Source organism: Carassius carassius, chromosome 29, assembly GCF_963082965.1.
Source record: "Carassius carassius chromosome 29, fCarCar2.1, whole genome shotgun sequence".
Classification (NCBI taxonomy): domain Eukaryota; kingdom Metazoa; phylum Chordata; class Actinopteri; order Cypriniformes; family Cyprinidae; genus Carassius; species Carassius carassius.
Window position 1 is genome coordinate 2,056,595 of NC_081783.1, and position 20,448 is coordinate 2,077,042.

Below are 20,448 nucleotides of genomic sequence, written 5' to 3' on the forward strand. Positions count from 1 at the left end.
TTGAGTCAGTTCGTAGCGGGTTCACGAATCATTTGAGACAGTTCGGGGATCGCGAATCATTTGAGTCAATTTGGGAGTTCGTAGCGGGTTCGCGATTCATTTGAGTCAGTTCGGGGTTCGCGAATCATTTTAGTCTGTTCGGGAGTTCGGAGCGGGATCGCGAATCATTTGAGTCAATTTGGGAGTTCAAAGCGGGTTCGCGAATCATTTGAGTCAGTTCGGGAGTTCGGAGCATGAATCACTTGAGTCAGTTCGGGAGTTCGGATCGCGAATCATTTGAGTCTGTTCGGGAGCTCGAAGCGGGTTCACGAATCATTGTGCGTTCTTTCACTGCATTATTCGGTGTATTCAAATGCATTTATGAATGCATGTGAATGATCACAAAATTCAAGATATGGGGGTTAGAAAATGTATATATATCATTTTATGTAGTTAATCAATATCACACGAAGAGTGCCATTTCAGTTTTTCTCCAAAAATCAGCATGATTAAAATGTGATATTAAGTTACTACAAACAATAATTTAATTACAAATACAAAATGTTCCAGAACAATGTAATAATAGCCTTTGTGCCAAAAGGGTTCTTTCTTGTCATTATAGAACCTTTTGGAGTTGAGTAAAGAACCCTATGGTTCTATATAGAATGGGCTATGAGTTAATCTCCAGTGTATCTCGCCTCGGGCATGTCTCGTCTTAAAGAGAGCAGCTTGTTCCAGCTGAAAAGGTGTGGATCAACCACCTGTTCTGCTATAACAAGCTCAGTAACACATTGACAGGTCCAGTTGTGCTTATATTTGCCAAGCCTGTTTGTTTAGTAAAGATTCATTTGCATAAAAGCATACACTGTGCGATTAAATAAAGAACATTAAGTCCCTGGTTCATTAGCAAATAGCCAATCGCTAGGAGTGCTGGCTCACTCAAGGGAGCTCCAGAACTCTTCTGTTCATTAGTCACCATGGACAGGAATCAAATATGATTTTGTGTTGGAAAGCAAGATCCTGTAGAGGCCATGTTGTGTTGATTTTCATTGTTTGTTTGGAACAAAGGAGCTTACCGTGCTAAGGTTGGTTAAGAAGACATGAGTACATTATTATCAAGCTTTGAATCATTATAGCTTGCACTCCTCAATAACCTGTCCTGTGGTTTCTGGCATTAATATATTAGCAGAAGATCCTTTAAGTCCAGCAAGGTCCAAGGTGGAGTCTCCATGGATTGGATAGGTTAGCACATCTCATAAATGCTCAGTTGGGTTGAGATCAGGAAGACTATAGCATTTGGTCCTCATGTGCATTAAATGTGGCATGACCCTGATGCTGGTTCATAGATTGTCCATCCTTACACCTCTTTTTAGGTACTTACCACTTGAAACAGGGAAAACTCAACAAGACCCGTCGTATAGAGATGCTTTGACCCAGCTGCTATAGCGTTGATTGTGTAACCATCACTATTTGGCTATTTTCAAAGTCACTCAGATCTTTTTACTTGCCCTTTTCTCCTGCTTCCAACACAATGAATTTAAAAACTTACTGTTGCCTAATCCATCCCAACACTTGACAGCTGCCATTGTAATGACAGAATCAATGTTATTCTCTTCAGCTGTCAAGTGGTTTTAATGTTGTTGCTGAACAGTGTATTTTAAAGTACAGACTGCCCCAGTGACAACCTCTAATGGTACAATTTGTTATGAGTGTTGAGAAAAGGGAGGGGGGTCTTGTATGTCTTTCTTCAAATTAAATATTGGCCTATTAAAACTCTCATAGGTTCAGCTGTGCAAACGTATTATCATGAGTTAGAGTAGTTGTTTTCTTTACTCTTTTAATTTGCTGTTATATTGCCTGGGGAAAGAAAGAAATTAAATTAGCATCATACATTGGTTTATTGTCAATCCTGGTTCCTATAATACCAGTAGGATACTTATCCTTATAAGGATATTATATAATATTATACACTATCAAAACATTAAACTTTTGTAAACTAACACATATTTTTTTTTATTCAATGAAAGCGAAAAGAAAAATGAGAAAACATGTAATATAGATACAATGTACAGATGTCACATGGGGGAAACATTTTAAGAGAAACACTATACAAACATACTATAGTTTGTTTATTAATTGTCTACATAAATAAATAAAGATGCAAGATGCAGTGTCTGTTTCTTATTCAATAAACATCATGTTGCATGATGTCCTGTCATTCAGAGATGAAAAACACTGATGTCCTCTTCATCTTATAAGAAGAAAAAACAAGCTCCATGATGAGCTTGAATGATGGCAAGGTTTGCTGCAGTATTACTAATAGAAAACGTGCTGAACAAGAGATCTGCAATTGCTGTCTCAAGAGTTTTCAGGCTTAAGGAGACATTCAGCATTTAGTGAACATACAAATCAAAGCTGACAACATAATTACAATAGTTGAGCGAACTCAAAAGTCTCAAATTGCATGTTTGGTTAGAGAGTAGTTGCAGTTCTCAGAACAACTAACATTGTTATGTTAACTCGCGTCTGATGACGCTGTCAGACACTATAGTTATATACAGAAGTTTTTTTACTAGCCTTTAAATGTTTTACCATTAGAAAAGACGTTGTTGTTGTGCACTGTGAAGGTTAGCACTGGAATTGTTGCTTCAGAAGGTGAAATGAGCAGGACCTTGAGTGACCTGTGAAGTCCTGCAGTAATTGTTAGGAAGTGAAGTGGATACCCACATGAGTATTAGTGATGTGAAAGCAATGGGTTTAGTTAGGAGCATCAGCAGTGTACAGCCATTGTTCATGCTAAGATGAGGATCTTGACATTTTACTGAGGCTATTGTGCTCGTTTCAATAAGATTTCCAGCACTGCAATCACAGGCTTTGATGTAACACAATGAAATTGTAGTGAATTCGCCTTTCTGAGAGTATTCCTGTGCACAGACGGATCATGCATTAAATGTGCAAGTGGATTCTTTAAAGGTGTGTGCCTCAGTAATTTAGAAAATTAAGCATGTTTATTTAGCATGATCTTACTAGGCTTGTTCATATGTATTGTTTACATTTACATTTTGTATGTTTATAAACATATATGAATCTATTGACAGCCTTTGAAAGGATTTATTTATACACAGCATAAGATACGTAAAAACTAGTGGTGGGCCGTTATCGGCGTTAACGTGCTGCGTTAACATAAGACTCTTATGGGGCGATAAAAAAAAATATCGCCGTTAATCTATTCTCAGAGTTGGTTTGGGAGCTGGGTCTATACTAAGCAAGCTATGATGACTTTCACCTTGATATTTTATATAACCGACTGGCTGAGGCCTAAAAACATGCTCAGGACAGTTGACGGGCCACTGCTGCGCATCGTCACGAAAGCTTATCTTTTTCACGTATTTTTAAGCCTTACCGCTTGTCGATTTAAACATTAAAGCATCCAAACACAATATCGAATTTGCTTATTTTTGCTCTTGTGCCGACAAATACATACAAAATATGTCAAAATATCCACCTTGGAAATTATGCTCGAAAAAACCGAAGTAAACAGTTGAGGGAAAAAAATGGGATGTGTATTATATTGGATGCGTTCATCGTCTCTTAAAGTGACCACGCCTAATTTAGCGACTGGCTGCTGTAATGTTAATCCAAGAAAGTGAAAATGAAAATCACTCACTGCTCTTGACTGAATTACTTTGTAGTTTTAACAGTCAAACCAAAAATTATTCAGACACCAGATATAATTTTTGATATATATAGCAAAATGTTGAAGGTGTCTGAATAAATGTAGGTTTGATTGTATATTTCATTTTTACATTGAAGACTATCCAGTGCTATTTTACATTTAATTATTTGGTTTCTGTACCTTGAAACCTACAAACTTGAAAAAAACGTAAACATTGTGTAAATAGCACAAATAAATAATAATAAACGAACATACAAATTAAACAATTTCAAACAGGGCCCACTGGTACAACCTTCACCGGGTCCCAGCTGACCCCAGCTGACCCCGCTGACCCCCGCTGACCCCTGCTCACGCCTGTTTCACACATACTCCGTCTGCAGTGCGTATGCAGTCCGTGTGCGTTACGTATGTGGTGCAGCACAGACTCGATGTGCTTTCACACAGGAAGCGTTTGCAGTTCGCTACTCGGTACGTAAACGATAGCTGCACTGCTGCAGACACAACGCTCCTGGAACGCACTGACAGACCGCAAGCACTTGGTGATCCATTTTGGAAACAGGAGATGAGCCCCTTTTCTAATGCACCACCTAGCTTGATAAACCCCTTCTCAAAGACTTACTGTTTGTCAATTTTATTTGGGTAACACACATATTCTGAATGCCTTCGGCAGAATTCGAATGAGCCATTTTAATCTAGATTAATTTCAAGGTCACAGTGAGATTAATCTAGATTAAAAAAATTTATCTATGCCCACCACCAGTAAAAACCCTTATGATTATTTTATGAATGCAGTTTTGTTAGTATTACTTATAATAAAGTATTACTCATTTTTCAGGCGCTATAAATTTCATAACAATGAAATTAATTTACAATTAATTAAATGAACAATTAATTTAAATTTAATAGTTTAAAGTGACAGTAAATCTAATAAAAATATACTATAAATAAAAAATATTTTTCTTAATTTACCTGTAATTTATTAATGATATGACTATTATTAACACAGTCAATTTATAAAAAAAAATTAAAAAAAAAAAAATATATATATATATATATATATATATATATATATATATATATATATATATATATATATATATATATATATATATATAATGTTAATAATGCTTAGTATATATGTGTAAAAATGTATATGCATCAAAATAATTATATATAAAAAGTTAAGCATTACATTTATAAAAATAAAAAATTAATAATTAAATGCAATTAAATAAACCTATTAACTGATAAAATGTAATGAAATCCACCCATTAATTAATCACAATTCTTTTGTCTTTTTTAGTTGCAATTTTCCTTGTATTTGGTTGATATTTTAACCCAGTACCTCTTTAACCAAAAATAATAAAATAAAAAAAATAAATAAAAATCCCACAAATTATTCTGGCTTAAGAACTAGTAGCTCTTAGATAAGTAGTGTTTTTTTTCATTGGTCATGTTTGCCCAGTGACCCAGGACTGACACTTTAAAATATATAACTAAAAATATAATAAATAAATAAAGGAACATTCTCATTATTAGCTCCTATTACGGCAACAAATAAGTGGTTAATCATTTGACTATTGTGCTACATAAAACTTTTCTTCATCTTTCTCATAGCACATCCTTTTCCTTGCATATTTAATAATGTGCCGTGATTACAATCTTGATTCCTGTTTTTACATGATTGTGCTCTGAATGGCTAATTCTCAGGTGTAATTAACCGAATTCAATCAGTCTGCTGCTGTTATTTTGAATGCAGATTGATGATGGGTTAATGTAATGAAGACATTGTGTATCCAGGATGTCTGGTATTGTGAGGTAAAGGGTTAGGTGGATGTTTGGTAATCGCGTGTTGGTTATTGATGTCCGCTCTCTATTAAGCTCCTCGGGTCTTAGAGCTCAGAAGATGCTGCTCCAGCAGTGCTGTCAGATCTCATTTCTCCTGCTGTCTCCCTCTGAAGCTCCTCACACAAACACACACATCCTAAATTGTGTCGCCACGGGGGAAATGTGCCACACCGCCACCGAGCCGGAACCCAAAACTAATTATTCCCTTAATCCAGCCAGAAGAGAGACCGAGAAAACATAATTTGTGTAAACACACGGGCACTGGATCATAGAGCATTGTTAGAAAGACCTTGTTAATATCAATTAAGGGAAAAAAACAAGGCTTTCAAATAAAGCAATATAAATTTGAAACATTATTAAGAAATCTTGAATCTTTGGACTGAAAATGAAGGAGTTAAGATTAACCCCTTAATCCTGTGGAAACCTGTTTCTGCCACTGAATAAAAAATAAAAAGGCAATTTGGAAGATACTTGTTTATGATATTATTTTTCTCAGAATTATAAACTCGCAATTGCGAATTAGAACTTCCAATTCTGAGAAAAAAGACTGATATTTTCTAAAAATTGTTTCTTTCATGCTTTCTGACTTTATATGCAATTGCAAATTTATATCATACGATTCTGAAAAAAACAAAATTGTGAGATAAAAAGTCACAATTACCGGTTTTATTTTATATTCAGAAACAGGGTTCCACATAATCCAGACACAAAACAGTTGAAGAAAAATATTAACTTAATTATATGTTTTAATCTACAAATCACACTACCTGTGTTTACATATTTTCCCTTCTCACTCTATTTTACGTATTCACTGTATTTTATGTTAAACCATTTTCTATTTTTAACTGTTTTAAATTCATTTTAAATAAGTCGATTTTAAAATAATTTTCAAAGTTTTTAAATCGCTTGTTTTATTTTTGTGATTATTTTTCTTTCTTTTATGTAAAGCACTTTGAATTACCGTTGTGTACGAAATGTGCTATATAAATAAACTTGCCTTGCCTAGTTATTATTAATGCATTAAGATTTGGATTTGAGATTGGAAAGCTGGTCCTAGACTGGCTTTATTCTGCGGCAGCAACCGGAAGTTGCTAGAATTCCCTGTTCTGCTTCTTGTAATGAAATTGTAATGAGACCGGACACACTTTGAAATGGTGTAGCTGGGACTAGGATCTTCAGGATGTGACATGCATCTCAAGTCAAACTCCACAGAGCTCAGCTGAAGAGAATCCAGCCTGGCTTTGTTGTCTTATCTGTCTGCTTTGCATTTCTAAATGAGCTATAGTCAATATCCAGTGGTTTTTATGTAGATTTCTCTGGATCTGTTCATATTCTTGTACTGGCTTTGACAACTCTTCATTCGAAACCTCCAATCCAGATGGAGTCGTTACACTACAACAAATGTTCTCCAGTCTTACAGAGATTTATCATTTGGTAATATTTCACAAATTACTAACTGTGATGGAGATTCATGCTTGATTTATGACAGGGGCGGACTGGCCATCGGGAGCACCGGGACATTTCCCGGTGGCCTGATGGTCATTTTGGGCTGCCGGCTGCCGCTGTGCAGTCGATCAGGCTGACGTGCAATAACCTGGTATGTAACTGCAAATTAATTGACGGACTTATGAATGTACGAATCAGCCGTGAAAATGACACCACCACATGACCAAACATCAGCGAAGCACTGCCTAATTGGCTATATCCAGAGGCAAGCTTTATCTTAGAAAATCGCGCAAAAAAAATGGAGCGTAAACGCAAAGGAGGAGCAGAGACGGAACCATAGACAGTAAAAGAAATGGACACAACGACCCCACTGGAAGTCAATTGAGACAAGTGAAGCCCATTTTTAGTAATTTTTAGCACTTCCGTTTCTGACGCGCAGACTCAAACTAAGCTTGATGACGTCAGCAACCCGTCTGACAGATGTAAATCTTCTAGTAGCTGTGCGTGCAAACTGCCATCGTTCATCTTGCAGAGATGGCGAGCTTGAGCGAGGAGTTCTTTGGCGTGAGTAAGTATTCTGATTAATTATTTTGTATAGTATTTTAAAATGTAACTCCAGGGCTTGTATCTATGGGCTTCTCTCTTGACGTCTCCCCGATTGCCTGCGAGCTTCTCCTCCTGTCTTTACGGTAATTTCTCTACTGTGCGACAGAGAGTCGAGTGGTTATGACGCAATCGTTAGCCTATTTTTACAAAAACTGTTTCTACGGGGGCATAATGTAACATAGAAGGTAATGGAGCCCTTTATACGTTGTCGTGTATCTTTAGAAATAAATAATGGACAAATGGAGTCTTTAAACGCCTCAGATGTAAAGTTATTTGCTGTCAAAGTGACGCCAAAATGAATGGGAGTCAATGGGATGCTAACGCAAGTGAAGTTCTGCTACAAGATGGCGGGCACGCGGCCGACTTCAACTTCCGGTCGACTTCCTTCCCGCCTGGACGGAACGTATAGAAAGGAGAAAAGCCCTGGCCACAGACGCAGTAAGTTGCTGCAAAATCCCAGCCATGTTCGCCAGTAAGGGAGCAGGTCGGTCAGAATTACATTTATATTTACTATGGTTCACTAAAAAAAACGAACTGTTCAGTTCACCACACACGGTTCGACACGCGCTGGGACCGCTGTTCAACTTAAATCTGACAAAGCATCTGTAATATGTAAAACAAACAGGGTTCAAAAATATATGTTTCTGTTGATTCATGCGCATTCTGGATTCCCAGACATTACAACAACAGCGATGAAAAATACCTCTACAAATCATTCACTCTTGTTCAGTACTCTTAAAGTGACAGTCTTTATATTAATCGAACAGCAACAACCGAGAAATTACTCACTGCTCTTGATTAAAAAGCTTTTTTACTTTTAATAAAGAATAATCTTTCATTTATAGTCCAAAATGCAATGCTGTTTTACATTTGATTACTTTAATTTCTGTACCTAAAAACTAATGCAAGACCTACCTAAAAAAAAACCTGGAAGTCAGTTTATTTTATTTGTATCTTTACTCTATTGTATTTATTTGTGCTGTTGCTTGTAGATAGAATATTCTTAATAATATGATAATATATATATATTTTTTGAAAGTATAGTTTTTCCATAAACATAGCACATACAACTATACCGAATCCGTGACTCTAAAACCATGAAACAATCCGAACTGTGAAAAAGTTGAACTGTTCCACCCTAATATTTACATAACCATTTGGCATTTATATATATATATATATATATATATATATATAACATGTATATAATGATAGATGTTTTAAAAGAGCATCTTAATGACAAACTAGCACACTGTTATACATATGAAGATACAGTATTTTTTTAGTGCCAAAAAAAATTAATTGATTTTCCATTTATGTAGCCTAGTGTCATGACGGTGGAGGTTGATGAACCCAAAAGTAGACAGAATGCTCTCACAAGGATTTATTGTAGACAAAAACAGAAAACAAAACCCACGAGGGGGCAAAACAAGACAAGCGGCAAAAGCCTTGACTATGACTTGACTAAGGCCTGACGATGACTAAACAGTTACTAACAACAAAACAATTTACATTATACGTAGAACAGAACTCTAGACAAAATACTCACAGCGAGATGTCATTAAAGATAGACAGTGACAAAGCTTGACACATCTGACAACACTTGACACTATTTGACACAATTTGACAATGAACCGACGCAGGACAGAGAAACACAAGGGGTTATAATGAACACAACAGGTGAAACTGATACGCTAATAATTACAAAAAGAGGATCACAAGGGGGCGGGGTTACATGACGAGACAACGCAAGCACATGGCCAAACAAAAGGTCATGTGCTGCACATGAAAACATGGGCCTGTCATGATACTGCCGCAAGACAAGAGAAAAATCAAGAACAAGATGGCAGAATCATGACAGCCTAGTGTACAATGCTTATTTATTTTGAAGGTGACGAAGGAAGCAACAGTAGCAATAGTGCAGCTAGTGCTCCTGCTGTTGAACAAGAGAGGGTGGACAGTTCAGCTTTTGAGTCAGAGCAGGAACCTTCAGGGAAAGTTTAAGCTATAAGCAAAACTAAACATGGCTATACTCTTTTTTTGTTTGTTTTTTTACTCACATAAAAACATGTGCTTTTATGATTTATAAGGTTATCAGTAGTAGGACTGTGATCACTGGGACATACAATTGATGGCTGCATAATTAATATAGATTATTGAAAGTGCTTATTTCATATATTGCAAAGAAACTCAATGTGCAGAGTGAGAGAGAGGGGGACTAAAGGAAAGATGATAGAGACAGTGAATGCCTTGATACTTCTTGATACTTCATTTGATTATTTTGCCCGTCCACAGTCTTAGGATTTCGATTTATTTTTTAAGTATAACCCAATTCAAACAACTGAACAACTGGCCTGGGGTGGAGTCAAATTCCCGGCCTGATTTACTGTCCCAGTCCGCCACTGATTTATGATCACCAAAGCAAGTACTGTATGTGCATCACATGCAATTCTTACATGTGCAAAAGTTTGTATTTTAACACTAACCTGACCTGTGTTATATTATAGTGGAGTCTGTTTATTATTATTTATGCTGAGCTCTTATTAGTTCTCTTATTTCTTGTATCAGAGCTAAGGGTGTTTTAATAGATGTTGAGGGTACTTAATAAATAATGTAATTAAATCAATACAAATTAAAATTAGCAGTTAATTATGCTCGAGTCCCCTCCTGTGTATTCTCAAATAAGGTTGAAAATCTTTTTTTAACACCACATTTAATTTACTTCCCTCTGAAGCTGGATTAAATCAACAGCCTGAGCTGGGATGACCCTGATGATCTCTTGTTTTTAGCACTCAAAATCATTAGACATCATAACTTATCATAACAAGTCATTAAGTCTGTTAATGTGATTATCTTCGAGCCTGAAACTGCTGCACAATAGAATTGACCATTAATGTATTCATTTATTCATTCATTAGTTTTATTTTACTTCTTTGTCGAACCTCAAATGAATCCTGCTTCCATCCCTGATAGCAGCAAGTGTCTACTTGAGAGTTTAGGCTCATTAGCATAAACGGTTTAATTACATGGACAAAATTAACTGTCTAATGACATGGAGAGTTTGGCATAATAGTGTTAATTTTGTCAGCTATTTTAAATTTTAGTCTTAGTTCTGTGTTAAATGTCCTTGTTAGTTTTTATCTTATTTATTCGACCTATTTAGTTTGTCAAGTTTTAGTTGACTAAAAGTAAAGGAAATTCTAAAGTATTCTAGTTTTAGTTAATGAAATCTTGACATTTTAGCAATAAGATCATTATTAATTAACCATACAGCAGTATTAATTTTGGCAGCCAATGTTAATTTAGTCTTACTCAAATTAGTTACATATTAAAGTCATATATATATATATAATCATAATGATTATTGTCATTATATTGTCATTCTAAAATTCCTCCTGTGTGTCATACAGTTTAGCTTTGAAAACTTTAGATGTGTAATAGCAAATGCTTGTCCATGTAATACAGGGATTCCCAGAAAGATTATCAGCCAAACCCCTTTGACATAAAATATTTTGTGGAAATATCCATGGGGACATTAATATTTCAATAATTTAACAAGACATTTGCATGTTCGCAGTTCTCTGATGTCAATTAATGTCCCATAGACATGCAAGTAAACCGATTAAGTATTTCTATGTGTTTTTAGAGATCAGGTTTTTGTTTTTATATAAAATAATTTATTTTTATTTTACATTTACTATCAGCTTTTTATCAACTTTATTCAAACATTAACACTAGTTTGGGAAACCTTGAAGTAATTAAAGTTGAATGCATTTAATGCTTTTTTAATCAACGAATATCAAAGTTTAAAACAAATTAGATAAAAATTATAATTATAATAATAATCTAAAAAGTAGTCAGATCATTTTACCAACTGTTTTCATTATGTAATCTATAACCAGTAACAGACTACAATGCTTAACAGACTATATTATTAGCCCTGTTGTGTTTTATCCCATTATAAGGTAATGTGGTTTGACTGTGTAAATATTTTTTAATTTATAATGATGTATCCCTCTCACAGGGACTAATGATGGTGTGGTTTGTTTTTTGTTTGACAGTAGTCCAGTGAGGAATTGCACTAACCTGACAAGTGCCTCTTTCAGGATCAATTTAATGTTTAATCTGAAGAACGGAGCAATTTGGTCAAACTGTTGTTCCACTAGAGTTGTACTCGGTGCCTTTATTGTGTTGCTGTGTGTTTGAGGAGGAGTAATTAATCTGTAATTGGTGTGAGCGTCACTGCAATTAGCCATGTGATAAATCTATAGCTGCTTTTTTCTTCTCCTAAAAAGAGCAGAAATGCTGTAGTCTTATGGTAATTACTGTAATGTCCTCTCTGGCAGTGTTAGTGGGACTTGTTTTCTGTCACGGCTTCTTATACTGAACCATTAACTGATAATTGTTTAGTAATTAAATTTGACCTGACTGCAAACCCACAACCAGTGGGTTTTAAAACACTTTAATTAATTTCATATGTGAGCATTTTGTATTGTTTTAAAGGTACAGTAACAACCAGCTTGTAGAACTCTAAGTGTCTAAAATAAGCATGTAATGTATTGCATGTAATGAAATGTAGCATTACATCACGTATTGAATGGGTGCCGTCAGAATGAGAGTCTGAACAGCTGGTAAAAACATCACAATAATCTACAAGTTATCCACACTACTTCATTCCATCAGTAAACATCTTGTGAAACGGAAAGCTTTGTGTTTGTAAGAATTATAAGTCCATAATCCATAATAGTACTTTTTCCAGTTAAAAACGCCGTCCCCTGTTGTCCTCTAATGTCACAATCCACACACATATTTGTTAAGACCTGTTTTAGACTCTTTTATCTTGTTAACGATACTTGATTTATGCAGATTTCTCTCCTGATTCAGACCAGACGACTTTTTCACTGGAGGAAGCGTTATTTGAGACTTTGAAAAGGACAGTTTGAAGGTGATGGTTTGATGTTGAAAATGTCTTATGGTGTGAGAGTAAGTTAATTTTCAGCAAATTCATTTTTGGGTAAACTATTCCAAAATGCTTCTCTCTGACATGGCACTGCACATGAGCTTCACATAACAGACCAATTCAAAAACTCTGGTTTTAGCTTAGTGCTTGATTGACAGGTGAGCAGGCGGTCCTTTGCTGCTGTTTGAACGCATTCAACCTTAAGAGCTTTTACACTAGTACTTATGGGCATTTTCAACCACCTGTGAGTGTAAGTGGGAAAGCTGAAGATGTTTTGGCCCCTGTATTTACCTTTGTCCAACAATTACTGCCTCTAATGGTTAACAACAGAAATTACCTGATGTTTTAACACCACTGTGATAAGTAATCATCAAAATAATTGCTAATAAAACTTCATTTCTGAACCCGACACCAATCTGTGTTGAACAAATAGTGATATAACAACATTTTGGCCTTAAATGTCAACAACTCTAGGCAACCGTGAAGGAAAGTAAACCAGGCAATCAATAGACAAGGTATAGGGCTTGAGCAATTGGTTTTCACCTTGCTCATGGCAAACACATACCTATATATGCAGTGTTTTGAGGCGGAATTGCATTGTTGTCTGAATGTTGTAGCACAAACTTGCTCCAGGCTCTGTAACTAACTGCGCTTCAGGGCTTTCAGCATTTACCACAATGTTGTGTGTAGCTTGTTATTGAACATGAGTGTTTGGAGACCTTGGGTTTAGCATTAGACCTTCCCTGACAACAAGAGGAGATGTTGATAGAGAATCTGTCCCAAAAAGGCTTGGTAAGATTCTTTATAAAACTTTTGATTTATGGTAGTAGAAGGTCCATAGTGTAAGCAGAGGTTTCCCATGTTAACATGGACAAGGTCATGCATACAGATGGCAAGGATGGATTCCCATTTGAGAGAGAAATCATAATTATTTGATGACATAACGCATGCTCTGACTTGGAAGAACTAGTCCAAAAGGGAGCAAGTGATCCATTTTCTTTAAAAGAGTTATGAGACATTTACAACTTGCTTCCAACTGGTCTATGTGGTAACACAGATTTAAAGACCTTATTTCCAGACACCTTTGGTCAGGAAGGATTTTCTAGGCAAATGGAGCATGTGGACGAATGTTTTTGGGTATTGGAATGGACCTAATTCATCAAATAAATAGAAACTGGATGTTTGCTAACAAGGCACTTTAATATTTAACTGGAAAAGCTAATTTGCATCAAAAACCTTTTCCGTGAAATAAATATGTACATTTGGCTATTAAATTGATTGCTACTTGTGCTGAATGCCAGCTGAGAGCGGGGTCCACAATTCATCCAAACCAGGCTCTTTGGAAAAACTTTCCTGTGACGACATTTTGCAAAAATATATTATGCTGCATTTTGCATGTTTCACAACACTTTCAAAGAGAAATGTCTAGTGAGTGGTGCTAAATAATTAATGCTCTCTCAGGTTTGAAAATATCAGACCACCTACACTAAACCTAGCCGATAGTGTGAACTAGTGCTGCCCTCCTAATTGTCAACTAAACATTAGTTGATGAGAAGACACTTAGTTCACCAAAATATTTTAGTCGGTTAGGTACAGAAAAAACACCCCCTGTGATGGACATATTATCAGTGAATAGTCTTTGAGCTATTTACAGTATAACAGGAATGATTTATCATTCATCAACCTAAATATGGCTAATCATTTGACATTGAAACATGTAAGTAGTGGCAACTTCACATAGCTGCTCATTCTAGCATTAACCTAGATAAATGTATACTATTATGTGCATTTCCAAGTGTATGTGTGAAGTGCAGAAGCTGTTAACATGCTATTTAATAACATGGAGGCACCAATATGATCACTGGCATTTTGTCCGGATAACAGTGGAAACAAATTAAAACATACAATAATTTTTGCTCATACAGATAATATTAATGTGTCATTCGAAACTGTAAAGGGACTACTTTTATTTGTATACACAAACAATAGCAACAAAAAGTTGTGCTTTTGTGAAATAAAGAAAATAAACAGGATGTGCTTTCTGCAGTCTCGCACTCTCTCTATGTAACAAAATGCACTGAAACTCAGCCTATAGGCTGCTTACCTCAGAAACATGAGAAATGTATCTATAAAAAGCTTACAATGTCTACTTTTATATGAACCAATTCAATCAAAAACAAAAAACACTTTGATAATGTAATGCATAAAGGCGCATTTCTGTGGAGATGGCAAGCCAGCATCCTCTTTACACATCTTTGCAGCTGACACACTGACTGAAAATACACCAGTTTATTAATAATTAATAATAAAAAAAAATTCTGACACAAAGTACTTTTGCAGATGCTTTGCAACAAGCTTCATGTCTGCACTTGAGCATGGAATAGGCAATAGGCTCATTATGGTTTAATATAGGCCTAAATGTGCAATTAGTCGACTATTGTCTTAAATAAACAACTATTAGTTGACTAGAAAAATCTTTAATCAGGGACAGACCTATCTTAAACAAAATGAGACATATTATGATGCCATTTTATTTTTCTTCTACAAATCTTTTTTTTTTTTTTGTTATGACTGTGGGACTCATACCCAAGCTCTTGACACTGCAAGTGCATAGCCATAGCAGGTGTGCTACAGAGCAAGTTTACTACACCAGAAAAGCCACATATATGGAGCTGATAATGTGATGAAAATGCCAAATATTGATTTAAAGTGGTAAAAGGGTTTTAAGGTTATAACCAGAGCTGGGTAGATTGCTTACAAAATTTTAATCTGTCACTGATTCCATGAAGTTAGTAACATAATCCATTAGATTACACACCTAATGTACTTAATTTTTGGAACCTGATTACAGTATGTAATCCAGATTACACGTTATCAGTTACTACACAGAACTGGTCATAACATAGGCTACGTTCACACTGCAGGCTGAAACGACCCAATTCCGATTTTTTTGCCCCTATGCGACCTGTATCTGATCTTTTCATGACAGTCTGAACGACACAGATCCGATCTTTTCAAATGCGACCCAGGCCACTTGGGTATGTGGTCCTAAATCCGATACGTATCCGATCTTTTGAAATGCGACCACCGTCTGAACGGCCAGGTCACATGTATCCGACCCGTACGTCATTGTACACTACAAACGTCATAATACTGCGTTGAAGTAGGCGGGAATGAGAAGATAAACAACAACCATGGCGGACCATGCTGCTTAAATAACTTTAATATTGCTAAACGAGCTCCGCTTTTGACTACACTGTTGTTGACATCCATGTTTAGCTACTTCCGCAAACAACGAGTGACGTCGTTGGCCGTTGAGTACTCTTCTCTGCATGCGGATCACTTCTGGGTCATTTCACGTTCACACAGGAGATCACAAAAGGTCGCATTTAATTGGAAATGTGAACGGCCTTGCAAAAAAATCTAATTTTTTCAAAAAATCGGAATTGAGCATTAAGCCCTGCAGCGTAAACGTAGCCATAGTACTGTTAAATGTGTGTGAAAATATATAAAAGTTATTGTGTTGCTGCCACTAGTATTCATTTCAGCTGGAAACAGCAGTGAATTTTGTATTGGTATGTTGGAGTTTTGCTAAAAAATATAGACAGAGTCACATTTTTCCAGTTGTATTCATCTGTGGGTCGTCTATTACCACAGTACCAGAGTGTTCTCCACCTGCCGGCATCAGGCACATGAAAGGCCTTAGCAGAGGGTTTCTCTCATCGCACCAAACACAAATCTGTCAGATGCTATATTCTTAAAATGTGGTGGGAGAGATGGGCGAGCTGCCAGTTTAGAGCGCTTCAGAGTTTGCCATAAGGAGGTCATGAGCCAATGCGCTTCAAACTGAATGAATACATTGAAGATATCACACTGCGCTGCAAAATTCATTTTGTTGGGGTTCTCAATAGCAGCAGTGTGTTTGCACTGTCAGAATCAATCAGCCGAGATAGAATGTCGACAAACAGAACAAAAGTGTTTATAGTTCTAAAAAAAACTTGGCTGGCGGGATTCTAGTCTAGTCTAAGCGCAGCATGGCTTCGGATTTTCAAGCCTCAGCATAAAGAATCATGCAAAAATAAATGTTTGCTCAAACAATTCATTTAGATATCTTCATCTATATGACTTATTTTAGATAGCTTCTCTCTCATTAGTGTCTCTTCACCCGTATGCATATCATCTCTCTGTAAACAGCATCAGCTCTCTATAGTGGAAGATTGCATTCTCAGCGGTCTGCCAGTTTCCCCATTGTGATTCAGAGTCAATATATCATTCAATGAAATTAAATGAGCTTGCTTGTGTCTGCCTCACTCTTGCTCTTTCTCCTCAGCATGCTGAAGTGTCCTTTTTCTCTTTCACCCCTTACTTCCCTTCCGGTTAGTTTTCTTGCCCGTAAACAGCATGTAGAGATCATCATTTTAAATGTGCTAGTATCAGGATTGAGCTTGCTGGGCTTCATGTATGATGGCAGTATGGCATGTTCTCAGTTCGATATGCATGAATTCATCTTGTGATGAGCAGTAGCTGTAACACCCTGGGGCTGGAGCTCACTGACTTCAGCACTACTTTATATGTTTTTGCATACTGATCTTGAATAATAATGAAGAGCAGTGCTTGTGGTGAGCCAGCACTCAACAGAATGCAGTAAGGATTGTTCGAGGATGTGCAGAAATGTGGTCGACTCCAGTCAGTGGTTTAGTGTTGGCCTTTTATAAATGATTTAGAATACTGTGCAATGGTCTCTGCTGTATCTGGGTAATCCAAGGCTACATTAATCTCTGTGCAACTGAATATGTGTGGGGGGGACAGAGTTCTTGTATTACTGGGCAACATGTGAAATCAGAATCAGAATGAGCTTTATTGCCAGGTATGTTTACACATACAAGGAATTTGTTTTCATGACAGAAGCTTCCGCAGTGCAACAGTTTGGGCAGGAGGAGGTTTGGGATGATTGTGTTAAAGGCCGAGCTGAAGTCCACAAACAGGATCCTCACATAAGTCCCCGGTCTGTCTAGGTGTTGCAGAACATAATGCAGTCCAATGTTTACTGCATCGTCCACAAACTGTTTGCTCTGTAGGCAAACTGAAGAGGATCTAGCAAGGGTCCAGTGATGTCCTTCAGGTGGAGCATTTAAAGCATGAAGTGGGGGATGGTGTCCTGTAGTTGGTGATCTCTTTTAGACTTTTCCACACTGATGCTGAGTCCTTATTTTTCCAGAGTAATTCCTCTTTGCCACTCTGATCTCCTTTTCCAATGTGTATTTAGCCTGTTTATACAAGACATTGTCCCTCTTCCTGTAAGCATCTTCTTTGGCCTGATGGAGCTGTCTGAGTTTTGAAGTGAACAATAGTTTGTCTTTGTTGTAAGTTAGATTAGTCCTGGTAGGAATACACATACCCTCACAGAAACTGATGTGTTATGATAGATGTTAAAGTCTCTGTGAGTTCGTCCAGATCAGTGGCCGCAGCTTCAAAAACACTCCAATCAGTGAGGTCAAAACAAGATTGTAAATCCTGCTCTGTAATCCTGTGACATTTCAGTATTTCACAGTATTAGTTTCTCTTGTTTTGATTATTATTATTATTATTATTATTATTCTTTTTGATGAATAAATGTAGTCTTTGTGAGCATAGGAGAACTTTTAAAATGTTTTAATGATAGTGTGGTAATTGTAGTAATGGTAGTTACTGAAAAATAATATTTTCCTTTATATAAATTAAGTTTAATTTTAAATTGACCTCACTATCATGTAAAGTACAATATAATAGTCTAATATTTCTTGAAATACTCTTTTTTGGAATTCATTTCTCTAGTGAACTAATGAGCTGTGGACACTGATGACTTGCCTTTGGTAAATGAAAAAATAAATAAAATAAAATAAAAATATATATATAGTATATATATGATAGGTAAAAAATTGATAGCCTGAATGCACTGTAAGTCACTTTGGATTAAAGCGTCTGCTATATATATATATATATATATATATATATGTGTGTGTGTGTGTGTGTGTGTGTGTGTATTCAAAACAGTTCCTCTTCTACAGAAATTATATCAATTTTATGTAAAAAAAAAAATAATTAAACTGGTTATGTTGATGATATTATTATTATAATTATTATTTCTAAATGTTTTACTAAATTAGAAAGATATGCAAAGTAGAAGCATTTTTATTAGGTCTCAGATGTTTGGACTCCACTGTAAATAAAATATTCAAATACAGAGATGATGGCACCCATTTTACATAACTAATTAAAATCTCTTGCAGCTCCTGCTATTTTCTTGTAAGTCTGACTGGCTGTATAAATCATGCCACCATTAATGTTTTTAAAACCAGCTGGCATTCATCCTTTACATTAGATACTCAAAGTTATGGAGTTAATTATATAACCACTGGTAGAGATGACATAAATTCAATAGGACCAAATAAAGGGAGATAATCTGACTTCAAAAGTGTGCTATTTTTATAACTGCACTAATTTACAGCTTTAATTAAGGGAAGCTCAATACATTTGCTGTGTGTGAATGAAGGATGAAGGCATTCAGTAGGGTTAAGCTGAAACTCTGTCTGTAATTGGACAGTTGACCGCTAAGGAGACTGAGGTATTCTGGCATGTAAAATATGGCACACAGCAAGAGAAAGGTCAGAGGAGACCGTGATTACCTGAGAGAGCCCGTGTCCTTAAGCCTTTGTGTGCTGAACAGAGAAGCTTTCAAAGCCTGTTTATACACATCTGTAATCACACACCGGCTGATTAACGGGGCACAGATATAGTCTGGTTCAGATAGCGATGTATTCTGGACAAAAGCTACCAAGTTAGACAATCTGACTGAGATGTGTTATTAAAATATGTGTATATAAAAATTAACAGTTTTTTTCAAAATAAATAAATGTAAAAAAATGTATTGTCTGCAATAATATCATAATCGTTGTTTTAATCATATGCGTGCTGAAATTATGAAGTATGTCACTCACTTTACAAAAAATTAACAAAAACACATCTTGATAGTCCAAAAGCATTCACTGTATAATGAAAACTTTTAAAATGCAACATTTTCATGAAGTATTTTTAAGGAATCTTTAGTGAAGAAATACATGAGTTGCGATTCATGCTCCACTTCCTGATCCGAAATGATGGTTTGCAAATCATTTGATTTAGATCAGGACTTTGGATCGGGTTTGCGAATCATTTGATGGGAACCATTTTGAAATGTTTTACCCTCTTTAACTTTGTTGATCTGCTGTTTTGTGTTTCAACTGCTTCTCTCATTTCTTTTTTTTTACATTGACATCACTCAATATAAACAATCTATATACAATCAGATACAACAATTATTTCTCAAATATGTGTTAAAATATATGACATTCACTTCAATGGCATGAGATGATGTTGAACTGTCACCAACTGAATAAAGTGAATTAAGCTACAAACTCAATCATACTGCACAATATTTCCATCTAACATGTTTTTTGAGCTGCAACACATCATTTTAATTTGTTTTCACTAGTTATCAGTAAACCGGTTACCTCAGCTGAATATGTTCATAGAATTGTGTTGGATGTTATTTTTGGAATAGAAATATGGATATTTTTTGTAAACATAATTTCTTATTTTGTCAATGTCATAAATGATTCACTGTTTTGAAGCACTCATATGATTAAGATAGGGGCATTGGAGCAGATTCACGAATCATTTGACTGGAACTTCGTGTATCATGAATAATTTGATTCAGATCAGGACTTGGATGGTTTTTCTAAATTTTTATTATTATTATTATTATAAGAATTATTAATAAACAGTTAAATACATTGCACCATTGAGGCAGTACAATTATACAAACAAAACAGAGAAAAAAATATATAGATAAATACAAATCCCTTAAGAAAATTAACCATAGTTTTGTCTGCTTTAGGATTAAAAGAGCTTTGGA